This window comes from Stenella coeruleoalba (assembly GCF_951394435.1).
Source record: "Stenella coeruleoalba genome assembly, chromosome: 18".
NCBI lineage: Eukaryota > Metazoa > Chordata > Mammalia > Artiodactyla > Delphinidae > Stenella > Stenella coeruleoalba.
Window position 1 is genome coordinate 11,505,108 of NC_137164.1, and position 15,390 is coordinate 11,520,497.

The window sequence follows — 15,390 nt, forward strand, 5'->3', positions numbered from 1 at the left end:
TAAAGTCTTAAGTTCAAGAAAGTCTCCACATTTTGTCATAGAGGCCTCTGTACAGACAGGAATTTATGGCACCATGAAGGACAAGCATCCGGTTCCCTAGATGGGGTAAAACTAGGGAAGTATCCCCCAGCCAGGAGTCTCCAACAGAACTGTATTAATCAGCTCAGGCTGCCATAACAGAATACCCCAGACTGAGGGGCGTAAACAACAGAAATTAATTTTTTCACAGTTCTGGAAGCTAGAAGTCTAACATCAGGGTTAGGGTTGTTTTCTTTCTTCCTGGCTTGTAGACAACCGCCCTCTTGCTGTGTCCTCACATGGCCTTTTCTCTCTGCGTGCTGGGGGGAGGGGGTGGGGGATGGATTTCTGGCATCTCTTCTTATTCCTATAAGGACACCAGTCCTACTGGATTAGGGCCCACCCTTATGACCTCATTTATCCTTAAATGCCTCCTTAAAGTCCCCATCTCCAAATACAGTCACATTGGGATTAGGGCTTCAACATATGAATTTGAGGAAGATACAATTCAGTCCAAAACAAGACTATTGCTGTGTGGAAGGTCATTTGTGACATTCAAGCATATGACAAAACCCCAGACTTGTATATACCTCCCAGTTGAGAGGAAGAAGCATTGCCTTCGCCTTCACAAGACATGGCTTTGAATCGTCTACAGCTTATCTGCTGTAGTGATCTTGGGCAAGTTCCTTAACAGGGTTTTTGTGAGGGTCACATAAGATATGTGAAAATGTATAGTCCTAAGCCCTACAAATGGAAGAAAACTAATACATTATAGTTCAATAGGACTTTTTGGTCATTCTGTGTGCTCACAATCAAAATAATGTGACTGGGTAGGGTCAAATAAGGAACTTATATGGCTACAGTATGGGTCATTTTAGGAAAAAGCAACTTGAGTCGATTTCCAGAGTTTTTCAGGGTTAATTTTCTCATTTTGGTTCCCTTGTACCAAAATATGAACAGCTCTACTGCCAAAAATTATGTCCTTTGCCCTATTTTCCAAAGCTGTCTTCCTTTCCTTCCAAAAGTGAAAAAGGATTAGGATTAACAGTTAGACAAACTAGTATGTATGTGTCTTTCATGGAGAAAAAGCAGAATTCACTTACTCAGTTAGTCATTTTTCTAACAATCAAACACTCTGTCCTGAAGCCCTTTAAACTGGATATTGTGTTGAATGATGTCACTAATGTTAATTGACAGTTTGCTGGAAACTGTCTCTTAAAAACTTTCAATTTCTGTTCAAGACCTGTTTATTTTGTTACAGAATTAGAAATCAAGGAGAAACTTCCAGAAAGAAAAAGTGTGTATGTGTGTGTGCATGCATGTGTTTTGGCTTTTATACTAGGAAGGTCATTTGCAAGAGAGAGACAAAAAAAAGAAGAAACAAGTAGAAATGAAATTAGACCTGTGTTTATACAGTTCTCCACGTTGGCCCAGGACTTATTTTTGAAAGTTTGTAAACTAGCCTTCCAGTTTAAATTGAATAAGTAGGTGCAGCTGAGTAAATGGGGAGACGCCGGTTTGCGACCATGTGTTTTCACTTTAAAATTACATTGAAGAGGAACAGAGGGGGTTAGAAACGAAAATAAGAAAGGGAGATATAAGACAGGCTGTGTTTAAAGGGAAAATGTGAGAAAACGAAGAGTCAAAACAGAAGTACTCTTTGCTTGGCCCAAGGGGCCCGAGGCTGCTCCACCCTGATAGCAGAGAAAGAACAGCCTTCTCAGAGCCCTCCCTCCAGACCTGGCAATGGATGCAGGAACCTGCCAGGCAGGGAACCCCACACACCGAAAGGCGGGGTGCTGGCACGGGACTATAAAAGGTCAGGAGACATTCTGGATGGTCTGGACTAAAGACACGTCCATCCAGGAGGGAGTCTCCCCCTAGTGTACCCGGGGCAGAACCAACCCCCAGTATCCGAGAATGTAACCATATTTGGAGATAAGGTCTTTAACAGGGCAAGGTCTGGAGATAAGGTCTTTAACAGGGCAAGGTCTTCAACAGTGATTGACTTAAAACGAGGCTGTTAGGGTGGGTCCTAACCTGATTGGACGGCGTCCTTATAAGAATAGAGCCAGGGGTGTGTGCTCACAGCCGAAAAGACCATGTGAGGACACGGAGGGAAGAGAGCCATCTGCAAGCTGAGAGAGGTGTCAGGAGAAACCAGCCCTGCTGGCACCTTGATCTTGGACTTCCAGCCTCCAGAACTGTGAGAAATAAGTTTCTGTTGTTTAAGTCACGCAGTCTGTGATACTTTGTTAGGACATCCCCAGCAAACTAACTGGGTGCTGAAGAAAACCACACCCACAGCACCCATTAAAGGGGGGTTGTTTTCTTGCCAGTACCAACATGGAAAGAATCATGTGGCTTCTCACTTTAACACCAGGGGAATTGCTTAGTTTCTGCCTCCTTAACTGCCCAGGGCACATTGTAAGAGCCATCTGGACACTGTAATCACTTCTGGGAGATTCTAAAAGACTTCCTTCAACTTATCCCAGTAATCTGCAACATCCCTGTTAAGGATTAAATTATGCCCCCCCCCAAATATGTTGGAGTCCTAACCCCCGTACCTCAGCAAGTGACTTTATTTGTAAATAGGGTATTTTTTTTTGTTTTTGTTTTAATGGTAATTTATTTGTCATTGTAATTTATGACAAACCAAAGTACAATTTATTCTGAATGTTTTCCAGAAGTCTTTCTTCCAAAAAAGAAAAACAAAGAGCATTTAGTATTATAAAGAATTATATTTAAAGGCAACCAATGTAAAATCCATTGACCTCAATGGAGGTCAAGATGAGGGTACCTGAAATATAATTAAACTACAATCATCAAGGCTTTTACAATTCATAATTCTAAACAAGAGTATTATTTATAAAGAAGTGCAAATTGACTTCTACTTTCAACTTTAGTTAAATGAAGACACTCAGTATTCTTCCTGAATAATAGTTTTTCACATTCATGCTTTCATCTATTAACAATCATTTTGTAATGAAACAGTCTTCATCTACTCTTATCCCAGCTCTTGTGATGATTTCTAAATGTAGGAAGGCCTGTGAAACATAAGGTGCTACACTTAACCTGGTTGGCCTCAATACCATGAATTTTTCTTCTGCTGAAGTTTTAAGTGAATATATGTTACAACCAAGTTCTTTTGAGATAAAGCTTCAGCTGCTGTCAGGAACCATAAACGTTACTCTGGAACAGTTACTCTTCTGTTTGAACTTCATTACTACAGAGGAAAAATGTTCCACCGTGGTTTTGATGTTTTGGAATGTCTTAACTTCTGGGTCTCAAAGCTCGACAGGGTCTACCTTTTAGAGAATTGGCACCCATAATGCCACTAGTGAGCTGGTCATCTACTTCCACCTCAGTAGTCACTGTGACTTTGAGCTCCTTTGTAGTGATATACATCGGTGTCTTCATAAATAGCTTCTGTGGTGACAGCAGGAGCTAATGGATCAAACTCCATTACCTCGTAGTAACTGGATGGCTGGAAATCATTCTTTGTCATCGCTGGTTGATTGCTGGGCAAGGATGGTGGTCTCTGCTTTGTTGGTGTCGCTGGAATGGTCTGTAGACTAGCCGGCTGTGGTAATACTGAATTTGAATATTCCAGAAAACTCTCATATATATGACCTGAGGCAAGGTTTTGGCTGGTCCTTTGGGCAAACGGGTGTTTCTGTATTTTCCGAGGCTAGCAAATCCACCTGTGGATGAAGACTGGGTTTCAAGTTGTTTGTTACAACAGGACTTGGAGAGCTGAAATTTAAGTCTGAAAGCTGAGCATTCAGGGTGTTGTATTCTCCCAGAGTTTCCCTATGCGTTGGAGGGCTGGGACTTAGGTCAAGGAGATCAGAGGATGGGGCAGAAGTTTCACTGCTAGTATTGGCATCTTCCCCCTGGTTCTTATTTTGCTCCAAAATCCTTTGTTGGTTTCAAGTAAACCTCTCATATCCAAGGGTGGTGTTACTAAAATCCTTATTCACTTGAATTAGCTCAACAGTGACATCTTCATTCTCCACCACCACGAGCAGGTCCATGATCCTCTCTTGCATCTCCCGACCCGTCTTATAAAGTTTCTGCAGAAGCTCTTTGTCTTCACGGTTTTTAGACCCAGCAATATTCTCCATCAGTATGGCAGACATCACTCTCACATTCATTTACACCATATCCAATTCACTGTGCAGTTTTCCAGTCTGTTCTGGAACCAGTGTAATACTGGAGTTCTTGGGAACTACAGAAGAAAGAGCTGGTGCAGTAGGAACAGATGGTGGTGGATTCGGTGAGATCTGAGCAGTCTCTTGTCTGGCTGTTTCAGCATCTGATGGAGGAAACTGAACATCTTTCTTAAGGAAATACATCTTCCTTACACTTCTTTCACTTCACTTACATCCATACCTCCTGGGAAACCCTGCAACCACATCTTAATGAAATTCAGAATTCTATTCTGAATGTCTCTTGGCAAGGTATATCTGGGATTCAGCAGCTTAACTAGACTATCTTTAACAAATTCCTTCTTCACAATCAGAGACTGGAAACTTGGACCACAGTTCTGTATGCATATGTCAATAAGTGACAAGGTAAGTTGGATTTCTTTATGATTGTAGTTTTTGGAAATCCTTTTCTTCAAAGCTTTTATTGCATCTTTTGGCCCATCGTGAACAGTGTTAATTATGTCACAGATGTGCATAAACTGGCCCCAGTGTTCAGTCTGAAGTCCAGCAACTGTAGCATTTTCTATGTGCTGGCCCACGGAGGTTGCAAACGGGTCCTGGTGACTCTTCCCGAGCGCCATGGTAGCGCAGGGAGCCAGCCCGGGCCTCCGCCACTGTTCCCAACCGGAAATAGGGTCTTTACAGAGGTAATCAAGTTAAGATGAGGTCATTGGGGTTGGTCCTAGTCCAACATGACTGGTGTTCTTATAAAAAAGGGAAGTTCGGACATAGACACACACAGGTAGAACGCCATGTGAAGATGCAGGCAGAGATCCGGGCGATGTTTCTTTAAGCCAAGGAATGGCAACAATTGCAGGCCGAGCACCAGAAGCTGGGAGAGAGGCAGGCACAGATTCTCCCTCACAGCTCTCAGAAGGAACCAACCCTGCTATTGTTGCTTTGATCTCAGACTCCTGGCCTCCAGAACTGTGAGACAATACATTTTCATTGTTTACGCCATGCAGTGCGGGCTTCTTTGTTATGGCAGCCCCAGGAAACAAATACAGTCCCAGTTCAAAGTGTTTCTGTTCTCAGCTCCTGGAATCGTGTGTGGGGATTGAAAATTTGGCATATTTGGTCTACAAGGGTCTGGCTGCCCAAGACAGAGCCTAAGATGGCAGCCACAGTGTTTTGGGTTTTTAGCTTTTGCGTGGTATAATTGACGAATTAAAATTGTACATATCTAAGGTATACAACCTGATGTTTTGATACACGTATACACTGTGAAATGATCACCACAATCAAGTTAATGGACACCACCTCACATAGTCACCTTTTGTACGTGTGTGGCGAGAACACTTAAGATCTACCCTCGTAGCAAATTTCTAGTGTACAATATAGTATTGTCAACTGTAGTCGCCGTGCTGTACATAGCTCTCCAGAATTCGTTCATCTCGCCAGACTGAAACTTTGTACCCTTTGATAAACACCTCCCTTTTCCCCCACCCCCAGCCCCTGGCAACCCTCATTCTGTTCTGAGCCACAGAGGCTTGTAACCTCATCTTGGAAGTGATATAAAGTCACTTCTTTGTATCTATGGATAACAGTGTGTGAGGGGATTACTCAGGGTGTGAATCCCAGACAGGGGGATCATAGGGGCCGTCTTGGGAGCTGCCTACCTCTGACCTTGGCAGGCCTTCCACTGACTGACTCTGGGCAAGGCTGTGACCTTTATGGGTCTTCCTAGTTGGCTTTTATCTGCATAATGACAAATAAGGATTGCAAGGTGATGGACTATTCAAGTGGCTACATATGTTGTCCCATTTAATTGGTACATCAGTTTCCCAGGGCAGGGATTCTGTTTCCATCTTCATGAATGGGGAACTGCTGGCTAATATTCAGGAGGTCTTGAGTTCAGGGTGGCCTCTTCCTCTGAGCTGCCATGTTTTTAATGAATGAACAGAGAGAGTTGGACTCCGGAGCCCCTTCCAGCTCTAGTCTCCAGGAAGCCTTGGGCTCTCAGGAAAGGCTTTCACCCTGATGCTGGGGTCCTGGATTCTGGAGCCCCTGCTCTTCCTGTGGCTGGGAGCAGCTCCACCTCCCTGGGCCCGGGGTGCCTCAGGCACGCACTGCTATCCTTTGGGGAGACTCTGTTTCTGAACAGAGGTGGGCTGTTGTGTCTGTTTCTCTGGCTAGACCGCAGGGATCACCCCTGACCCGACCGCGGGGGCCCCTGGTGCTACTGGGCCAGCTGGCTGTGACACATGCGAAGCCAGGTCACGAGCTGTCATTCATTTCACCTTTCTTTCCAAACATTTATTTCTGCTATTTTGAGGAGACGGTTCTAGACCAAACAAGGCCATAGCTTGTGGCCATTTGTTGCAGGTCTGGGACACCTCCTGACCACAGCGGGCTGGTTGGCAGAGGTCTCCTTCCTCCAGAGGCCCTGGGCGCCCGCACCGAGGGTCTCATTTCCTCTGTCCCTCGGTGGTTACATTTTGGGACTCTCTTGATTTCTTTTCAAGATCCACCCCGTCCACTCCTTGGTGACCAGAGCGGGCAGGGGCTGGAGCTGCCCTGCAGGGCACGTCTGCTCCCATGACCAGGCCTCCAGGCCCCTGTTACTCCCACTGGCAACCACGGAGCCACGTCAGCATCCCTTCCGAGCAGCGTTTGGATGGTTTTCTGTTTTAACACGACTGCTGAGTGCCCTCCCTCCTCTCCCTCTTCTGTCTTTCTCCCTCCTGGCCCTGCTTATTATTATCAGGAGAAAACAGGTCCACATTTAAACTTCAAAGGCAAGTGGGAAACCCATGTTTCGAGACACTGCCGAGGCCTAGGCTTCAAGAGAGCTCTGTCACCCCCTCTTCCCACAGCCATGGGGAGCCTGTGCTCAAGGTCAAGGTGAAGCCCAGTCTGTGACCCACCTGAGGAATTCTGGAATGTCATGGGGCTGACAGGACTCTCAAGAGCACCCCTGGCTCGGCGGGAGGCCTGAGGAAGGTGTTTTGGAGGGCATGGGGCTGAGTTCCTTGTATGAGGGTACTGCACCCATGAAAAGGGGACGAGGCCAGACAGGCAGGTTGAAAAGCTTCAGGGCCTGGGGCTTTTCACTCCACAGGTGTGTTCAAATGTTGGCAAAGCAACTGATCATCAGCCAGTGTTAAGTGTTAGAGTGCAGCCAAGCCAACCAGTGGGGCCTCCCTGAGCTAATCACCAGCAGGCGCTGAATCACTGTCCTCCTGTCTTTTATCCAGTGAATTAGGGAGCCCCTAGGACTGGTCCTGTTCTGCCTTACCCCACAGTAACTGGAAGGCAAACTTCCTATTCCTCAAATGAGTCCTAATGTATTGTTTTTACTCCTGCCCTTTGAGTACATTCACTCAGTCTATTGCTTTCCCTTATTTAATAGGGTGTGAGCTGTGGAGGGAAATCATTGTGGCCTTTATCCTGTGATGCTAAATGGTCCTTTCAGCCTCCACCTCACGTATGAGGGCCACCTGGCAGGAAGGCAGTGCAGCAAACCAAAAAGAGCTTGAGTCTGGTAGCAGACAGGCCCGCTCCACCACCAGCTGTGGCACTTTGAGCAAGGCCTACAAAAATATTTGAAACTTTTTGCTTACCTCTAAAATTGGGACAATAATCTCTGTTTTGCAGACTTATGGTGAGGGAGACCATGCGCGTAAAACGCCTAGCATGTAGTAAATGTTCAATTGAACAGTTTTCTCTTTCTGGTTTCCCCTCGAACCCATCCACCCAGGTGGGGCGAGGAAGGCTTGTAGCCCAGAGATCACATGAGAGATGACAAGTGTAGACAGATATCCGTGCAACTCCTGTTCTCGTGCTCCTGCTGCGATTGAATTCCACAGTCCCAGCCCACACCCTGGGAGGCTCGGGACACCCGAGAGGGAGCTTCTCTGAAAAATAAAGTTGCCACTTGCCTGCTACCCCAGGTTACACTGGATCACCACATAATGAAATGATTTTCCTTCCCCCTTTTATTTCCTCTCTTTCTTTCTTTCTGAGACAAATGGAAAAATAATTTGATCCCCTTGAATCTTTTCACCCTGGGTATTTCCCCCTTCACACCCGAGTGCCGCCCCTGGATAAACGGGAACACATGTGCTGAAAGGCCAGCCTTCACCCTCCTGACTCAGGGCCGTCCTTCTCTTGGGACACGGGTTTCCTTTCAAACCTCAGAATAAATTCATCACAGCAGGAAGAACATTGTTTTTCTTCAAAACTTGAAGGAAAAAAAAAAGCAAATCCCATATCACAATTATTCCATTTCAGAGGGAAAATGTTGCCCTTTAATCTCAAAGTTTCTTCTCTCCTGAAGGCTGTGGCCGAGGTGACTCGCAGACTCAATACAGCTGCTTTTTTTGCAGAGTCTGCACTGATTCATTGCTTCGGGGATCCAAAGGGTGACACATACATATTTTGAATATTACCCTGGGTGTAGATCTGCATCGTGGCTTGACTTAAAACCCTTCTGCTTCTTGAGGTGTTCACACGTGGACGCTTTCAGTGGAGTATTTACTTAAAAAATAATCCTCAGTACAGTTCTTCCATTTGAAAGTTGAACTTTCTGAAAAATATGCTGTGAACCTTAGTATGTTTTTTTGTTTTTTTACTGTGGCTCCTCTGACATCCTAGCCCATCAGAGAAAAACCCCGTTTTCTTTAATGAAAACACACAATGACAAATGCCCAATGCCGTGGACATTAAGCTCTTCGGTTTGACCATCTTCTGTAGCACACATCAGAGAAGCAGGATGTCTTCTTGAACTGAAACGTTGGCTCAAGAATTCCTGTAAACTTCCTTACACTTCATTTTAAGAAAAACTCCCTGACCCTGAGCATACTTCTCCTTTGCTGCCAGGCGTCTTTCTGTTTATGTAGACTTTGTTTACATGTGCCCGCTGTTAATAAAAATCTGTATTTAACAGATGCACTCAAGCACCTTGGAAACTAATTTTCTTTCAAACTCAAGCACTTTTTGGGAAGGAATAAAAGGAGCGGAGAGTTGGGTTGGCAGCTCTCCATCGCGTGACCATTTATCGTCAAGGAATGTAGCAGAAGACGGCTCCTGCTATTTCCTTTTGATTTTGGTGTGTAAATCTGCTCTCACCTAAAGCTTGACCATATGATGGTGCAGACACACATTAAACTGATTATTTCTGTCTGAGCTGTGCGTAGAATGTGCACTCTAAATTGCACATAAAAATGTTCCCCAAAATAGTACCACCTGCCTGCAGAAGTATCATTTTCTTTCCCAAAGACAGACCCAAATGTGTGTCTGGCATTCTGCTGCCTCTGGCTGATGAGGTTGTCGCCCTGTCCGTGCTGGGTGCAAGCCTGGCCTGGGGCTTCCTTCCCAATGAAGGCAGGGACTCCAGGGGTCTCCCCAGAAGTGCCGTGGACTCTTGCTCAGAAGACTGTCTCAGGTATTTAGGGAGCAGCTCCTCGCTATCAAAGCGGTAAGAGAGGAAAGTGAGTGGGGGTGGGGTGGGAGGGGCTGGAATAAAGAGAGCAGAGAACAAAGGAGCAGAAGGAGGTGAAAGTACAACGCAAACCATCACAACCCAAGAAAAAGCTCTCCCAGAACAGGAGAGATAAACAAACCCAGGGAAGAAGAAAGAGAAAGGAATGTAAAACTAAAAAAACGAGAATTGTTTCAGTTTTTAAAAGGCACAATGAAAACTAAGCCCAGAAAGGCAAGATCAGGTTATTGTGATTTCTCCTGATTAACGAGAGAAGTTGAATATCCTATTATCTTTCAAACATCTTCCATGCCCTCCCCAATTCAAAGAAGGGAAGGGCGTTTGGAAGGAGAAAGAAAGGTGTTTTGCCCATATAGGGGCACACTGAGAGCTTTTATTCTCGAAAGAGCTCTTCCCTGACTTACTAACTTCTTTGCCCGGAGAAAAGGGAGTTTTCATCCTTTTGAGGTGAAACCGCATCCCGTCTTTGGGAGCCACGCTTGCAAGTGCTCCATTTCCTAATTATCCGGGGCTGTGCAGAGGGTACCACACAAAGACCTGAAAATCCTCAGAATTTTCATGGTCATTTTATGCTCTGGTTACAGACCTTTTGAATCTAAACATGGAAGATAGTAGAATGTCTTAGCAGTAAGGGTAGAAGTTTTCAGGACCATAACTTGTCCATCAGTATCTTTGGCTGCTTGGAAGGCTGAAGGCTGGGCTGCCTGCTCACAGGCTTTGGGCTTGTCTCCATCCCTAACAGCCTGGGGCCCTTCATCCTTCTCCTGACTGTGCTTTGTGCTCCTATGTTCATGTTAGCCAAGTTCCTCAGAAATAATCTCTGTCCCTGTCTCCACGTCCTCACCTCGTGTTCCCACACGGGCCTCTGTAAGTGAACTTCCCTGAGCTACACCCTGCTGTTCCCCTGCCCTGGCAGTTTATGCACGACCACTGACCACCAAAGGCAGTGGGTTCTTTTCAGTCCATCGCTTGTCCTCTCTGTGGTGCCTGATGACGTTGACTCTTCCTTCTGGAATCTCCTTGCACGCTGAGCTTCACCACACACTCTTTCCTACTCCCTTCTGCCTGTTGTGACCGCTGATTCTCCCTCTCCCATGCAGACTCCTGATCCTTAGTCCATCCTCAGGGTGTGGCATCTCCCTCAAGGTCTCAGATGAGCCATCCAGACTGGGCCCCAGCCACATGTCAGCCCTCTGCATTCTGCTGCCACACCCCCAGCTCCTGCGGGGAAATATTCTTGCCAAGGTCTCTGCAGTAGGCTGAGTGTTAGCCCCCAAAGATATCCACATCCTAATCCCTGGAACCCGTGGGTGTGACCTCACATGGCAAAAGGGACTTTGCAGATGTGACTAAGTTAAGGATCTTGGGATGGGGAGCTTATCCTGGATTATCTAGGTGGACCCTGGATGTCATCGCATGTGTCCTGGTAAGAGCAAGGCAGAGGAAAATTTGACACAGAAGAAGGAAAAGCAATGTGAAGGTGGAAGCCGAGATGAGAGTGATCAATTTCACCACCAGCCAAGGAACATCAGCAGCCTCTAGAAACTGGAGGAAGCAGCTCCCCACCCCCAGCCCCAGAGATTTTCCCCTTAGAGCCTCCAGAGGACGCAGCCCTCTGATACCCTGACTTGACCCCAGTGAGACTCATTTCAGACCTCTGGCCTCCAGAACTTTAAGAAAATAAATGTGTATTGTTTTAAGGCACCAAGTTCGCAGCAATTTGTTACAGCAGCTACAGGAAACTAATAAAACAGTCTCCAAGAGCTCCACTGACAGATCTGTTGGACATCTTTCAGTCTCCATGTCTCCTGGCAGAAGTATTTGGTAACACTGGTCTTTCGCTCTGGAACCTCCTCTTCCTTTGGCTCCCATTTACCCAGCTTTCAACAGCCAATCAAGAGCCAGGTTCTGGGGATTCCACCCACCAAGCAGATTCAGCCTCAGTTCAGGCTCTCACTGTCTCTTGCCTGCATCCCTCTGTGTCCTACCTGGACCATTTCTAGTCTTATATTAACATCCAATCGCCCTGACAACTCGCTGCAGCTGACTTGTCAATTTCATATGGTTCAACCCAATAGATATGGTTGAAATGTTACTGGTGGAAAAAAAATTATTGGACGTAGATATTTTAAAATACTGCTAAATGCATGTAAGCTTGTTTCAACCTTTTCTCCAGGGTCTCTGAAACTCCAGGGACCTGGCTGTGTGGGAGACACCCCCTTGCTCCTTCTCTTTCTCCCTGCCCAGTCCATCCCGTTACAGGCTCTGATTCCCTTTGGCTTCTTAGTTCTCTAGTCAAATTGGTTTCCTTGAAGTTGCCGCAGCCCAGACTTAGTTTACCTCAGTTCTTCTTTGACAGAAATTTCCTCAAGTCTCTCCTGGAGGCCAGCGTGAGGCTCCTCCATCCTCAATAAAAGGACTTTCAGCTCCTAAAAACTGGATCTTCAGACCCTTTAGTTCAATCTCATTAGCATGGTGAAGAAATTCCCCATCTTAGCCCTCCCTGTGGTAATGCATTTAAAGCCCACATTTCATTTTTTTTGGTCTTTTTGTCTTATTTTATATTTTCACTTTTAAATTTTATATTAATTTTTATTGGAGTATAGCTTCTTTGCAATGTTATGTTAGTTTCTGCTGTACAACAAAGTGAATCAGTTATACGTATACATATATCCACTCTTTTTAGATCTCCTTCCCATTTAGGTCACCACAGATCATTGAGTAGAGTTCCCTGTGCTAAACAGTAGGTTCTCATTAGTTATCTATTTATTGACATATATACACATTTCATTTTAACTCTTTCCCCTAGAGTAGACGCTTCAATTCTCTGAGGTTGAATTGGGGGCTGAGCATTGCTATTGTTCTAGATACAAAACTTGGCCTTTTAATTTTCCTTTCCAATATTAGATTTTTTTAAAATCTACAAAAAAACTAAGGAGACTATAACATCCCTGGGCAAAATTTCTCTTTGCAAGTTCACAGCAAATCTTTGTAACTCTTTCCATTTGTATCACTTTCTCTCCCCAGTCTCCCCTCGTCTCCCAGTGCCCAGTCCTCCCACAACCCCCCACAGCCTTCAGGATGTCCACACTGCTATTGGTCCCATCCCCTTCCCCACACGTTGTATTCCAGAAACACTCAGCCACATGTAGTTGCCAGAAATAGTAAACCCCAGACCTTGATTTTCATGCTTCCCTGCTTCTCAAATACATTCTTTCTCTCATTGAACCAAGGACACCACAGACACATATGCTTAAAAACTTTTTTTGATAATTTTTGACTCTTCGTTTTGTAATAATTTCACACATAAAAAAGTTGGGAAAATGGTACAAAGAAGTCCCCAAATGTTAACATCTTCCATAAACTCTGCAATTATCAAAATCAGAAAAATAACACTGATTCCATGTTATTATCTAATCTACATACCTACTTCAGATTTCAGTGATTATCCCACTGATGTCATTTTTGGGTTAGTTTCCAATCTACTATTGTACGTTGCATTTAGTTGTTATGTCAATTTACTGTCAATTCCATGTTATTATCTAATCTACAGGCCTACTTCAGATTTCAATAATTGTCCCACTGATGTCATTTCTGGGTTACAGTTTCCAATCTACCATTATACGTTGCATTTAGTTGTTACGTCAGTTTACTGTGGACCACATTTTTCTGGCTTCCTTGATCTTTCATGGCCTTCGCACTTTTGAAGAGTACTGGCAAATTGTTTTATGTAGTCATTCTCAATTTAGGTATGTCTGATGTTATTTCATCATTAAGTTAGTTATACATTTTTGGCAAGACTGCCACAGAATTACTCCAGTACCAAAACCAGCCAAAGATATCACAAGTTGAAAAAAAAAAAAACACAGACTAATATTACTTATGAATAAAGGTGCAAAAATCCTAACAAAGTATTAGTAAACCAAATCCAGAAACATATTTAATTATACACCGTGACTAAGTGGGATTTATTCTAAGAATGCAAGGTTGGCTCAACATATAAAAATCAATTTATGTAATAAACCATAGAATAAAGAACAGAAAACACATAATCATTTTGACAGACATAAACAAAACATTTGACAAAATCCAACACTCTTTCATCATAAAAATAATATACAAAAACCAGCTGCATTTCTATACACCAGCGGTGGACAATCTGAAAATGGAAGTTAAGAAAACAATTTCACTTACGATAGCGTACTTAGGTATACATTTAATGAGATGGTACAATACATATACACTGAAAACTACAAAACGTTGAAAAAATTAAAGAATATTTAAATAAATGGAAGGACATGTTTATGGATTAGAAGGCTTGACATCATTAAGATGGTAACATTCTCTAAACTGATGTACAGTTTCAATGCAATATCTACTGAATCCCTCATGGTTTATTTTTTTTTTAAGACTTTATTTTTTAGAGAAGCTTTAGATTCACAGCAAAATCGAGGTGAAGGTACAGAAATTTTCTATATATTCTCTGCCCTTCCCACCCGCCATATATAGCCTCTTACATTGTCAACATTCCTCACCAGAGCAGTACCTTTGTTATAACTGATGACCCTACATTGACGCATCATAATCACTCAGTCTGCAGTTTACATTATAATGCAGGCTTGGTGTTGTACATTCTGTGGGTTCGGACAAATATATAATGACATGTATCCACCATTATAATATCATACAGAGTATTTCCACTGCCCTAAAAATCCTCTGTGCTCTACCTATTCATGCCTTCCCACCCCTACTCCTCCAACCCCTGGCAATCACTGATCTTTTTACTGTCTGCATAGTTTTGCCTTTTCCATAATGTCATATAGTATGAAGCCTTTTCAGATTGGCTTCTTTCACTTAGTAATACACATTTAAGGTCCCTCTGACTCTTTTTATTGCTTGACAGCTCATTTCTTTTTAACACTGAATAATATTGCATTGTCTGAATATATGACAGCTTATTTATTCATTCATCTGCTGAAGGATACTTTGGTTCTTCCAGGTTTTGGCCGTGCTTAATAACGTTGCTATAAACATCCTTATGCAGGTTTTTGTGTAGATACAGGTTTTCAACTCCTGTGGGTACATATCAAGGAGTACAGTTGCTGGATCATATGGTAAGAGTGTGTATAGTTTTGTAAGAAACTGACTGTCCTCCAAAGTGGCTGTACCATTTTGCATTCACACCAGCAATGAATGAGAGTTCCTGTTGCTCCACCTCCTTGCCAGCATTTGGTGTTGTCAGTGTTCTGGATTATGGTCATTCTAACAGATGCATAGTAGTATCTCATTGTTTTAATTTGCATTTTCCTGATGACAATAGGAAGTGAAGCATCCTTTCCTATGCTTTTTTGCCATCTGTATACCTTCTTTGGTGAGGTGTCTGTTTAGGTCTATGGCTCATTTTTCAATTGGGTTATTTGCTCTTTTATTGTTGAGTTTTAAGAGTTCTTCAGATATTTTGGATAAAAGTCCTTTATTAGATGTGTCTTTTGCAAATATTTTCTCCCAGTCTGTGCTTGTCTTCTCATTCTCTTGACATTTGTTTTTAGCAAATCAGAAGTGTTTAATTTTTTTTTTAATTTTTTTTTTTAGATGTTGCGGGTAGGAATTTATTTATTTATTTATTTATTTTGGCTGTGTTGGGTCTTCGTTTCTGTACGAGGGCTTTCTCTAGTTGTAGCGAACGGGGACCACTCTTCATCACGGTGTGCGGGCCTC

General features: G+C 43.7%; 1 long non-coding RNA gene and 1 pseudogene across 3 annotated transcripts in view; one reads left to right on the top strand and one right to left on the bottom strand.

Annotated features, from left to right (window-relative positions):
• The first annotated feature begins 995 nt into the window (after positions 1-995).
• LOC307176766 overlaps positions 996-15,390 on the top strand; it is a 99,480-nt gene continuing 85,085 nt past the window's right edge. For both annotated transcript variants that reach the window (XR_013824883.1, XR_013824884.1), the window contains exon 1: positions 996-2,224. This is a non-coding gene — a long non-coding RNA (uncharacterized lncRNA). The remainder of the gene's footprint in view (positions 2,225-15,390) is intronic.
• LOC307176765 (TOM1-like protein 1) lies at positions 2,169-9,625 on the bottom strand (annotated as a pseudogene). Its single transcript has one exon. The product of its transcript is annotated as a TOM1-like protein 1 (transcript).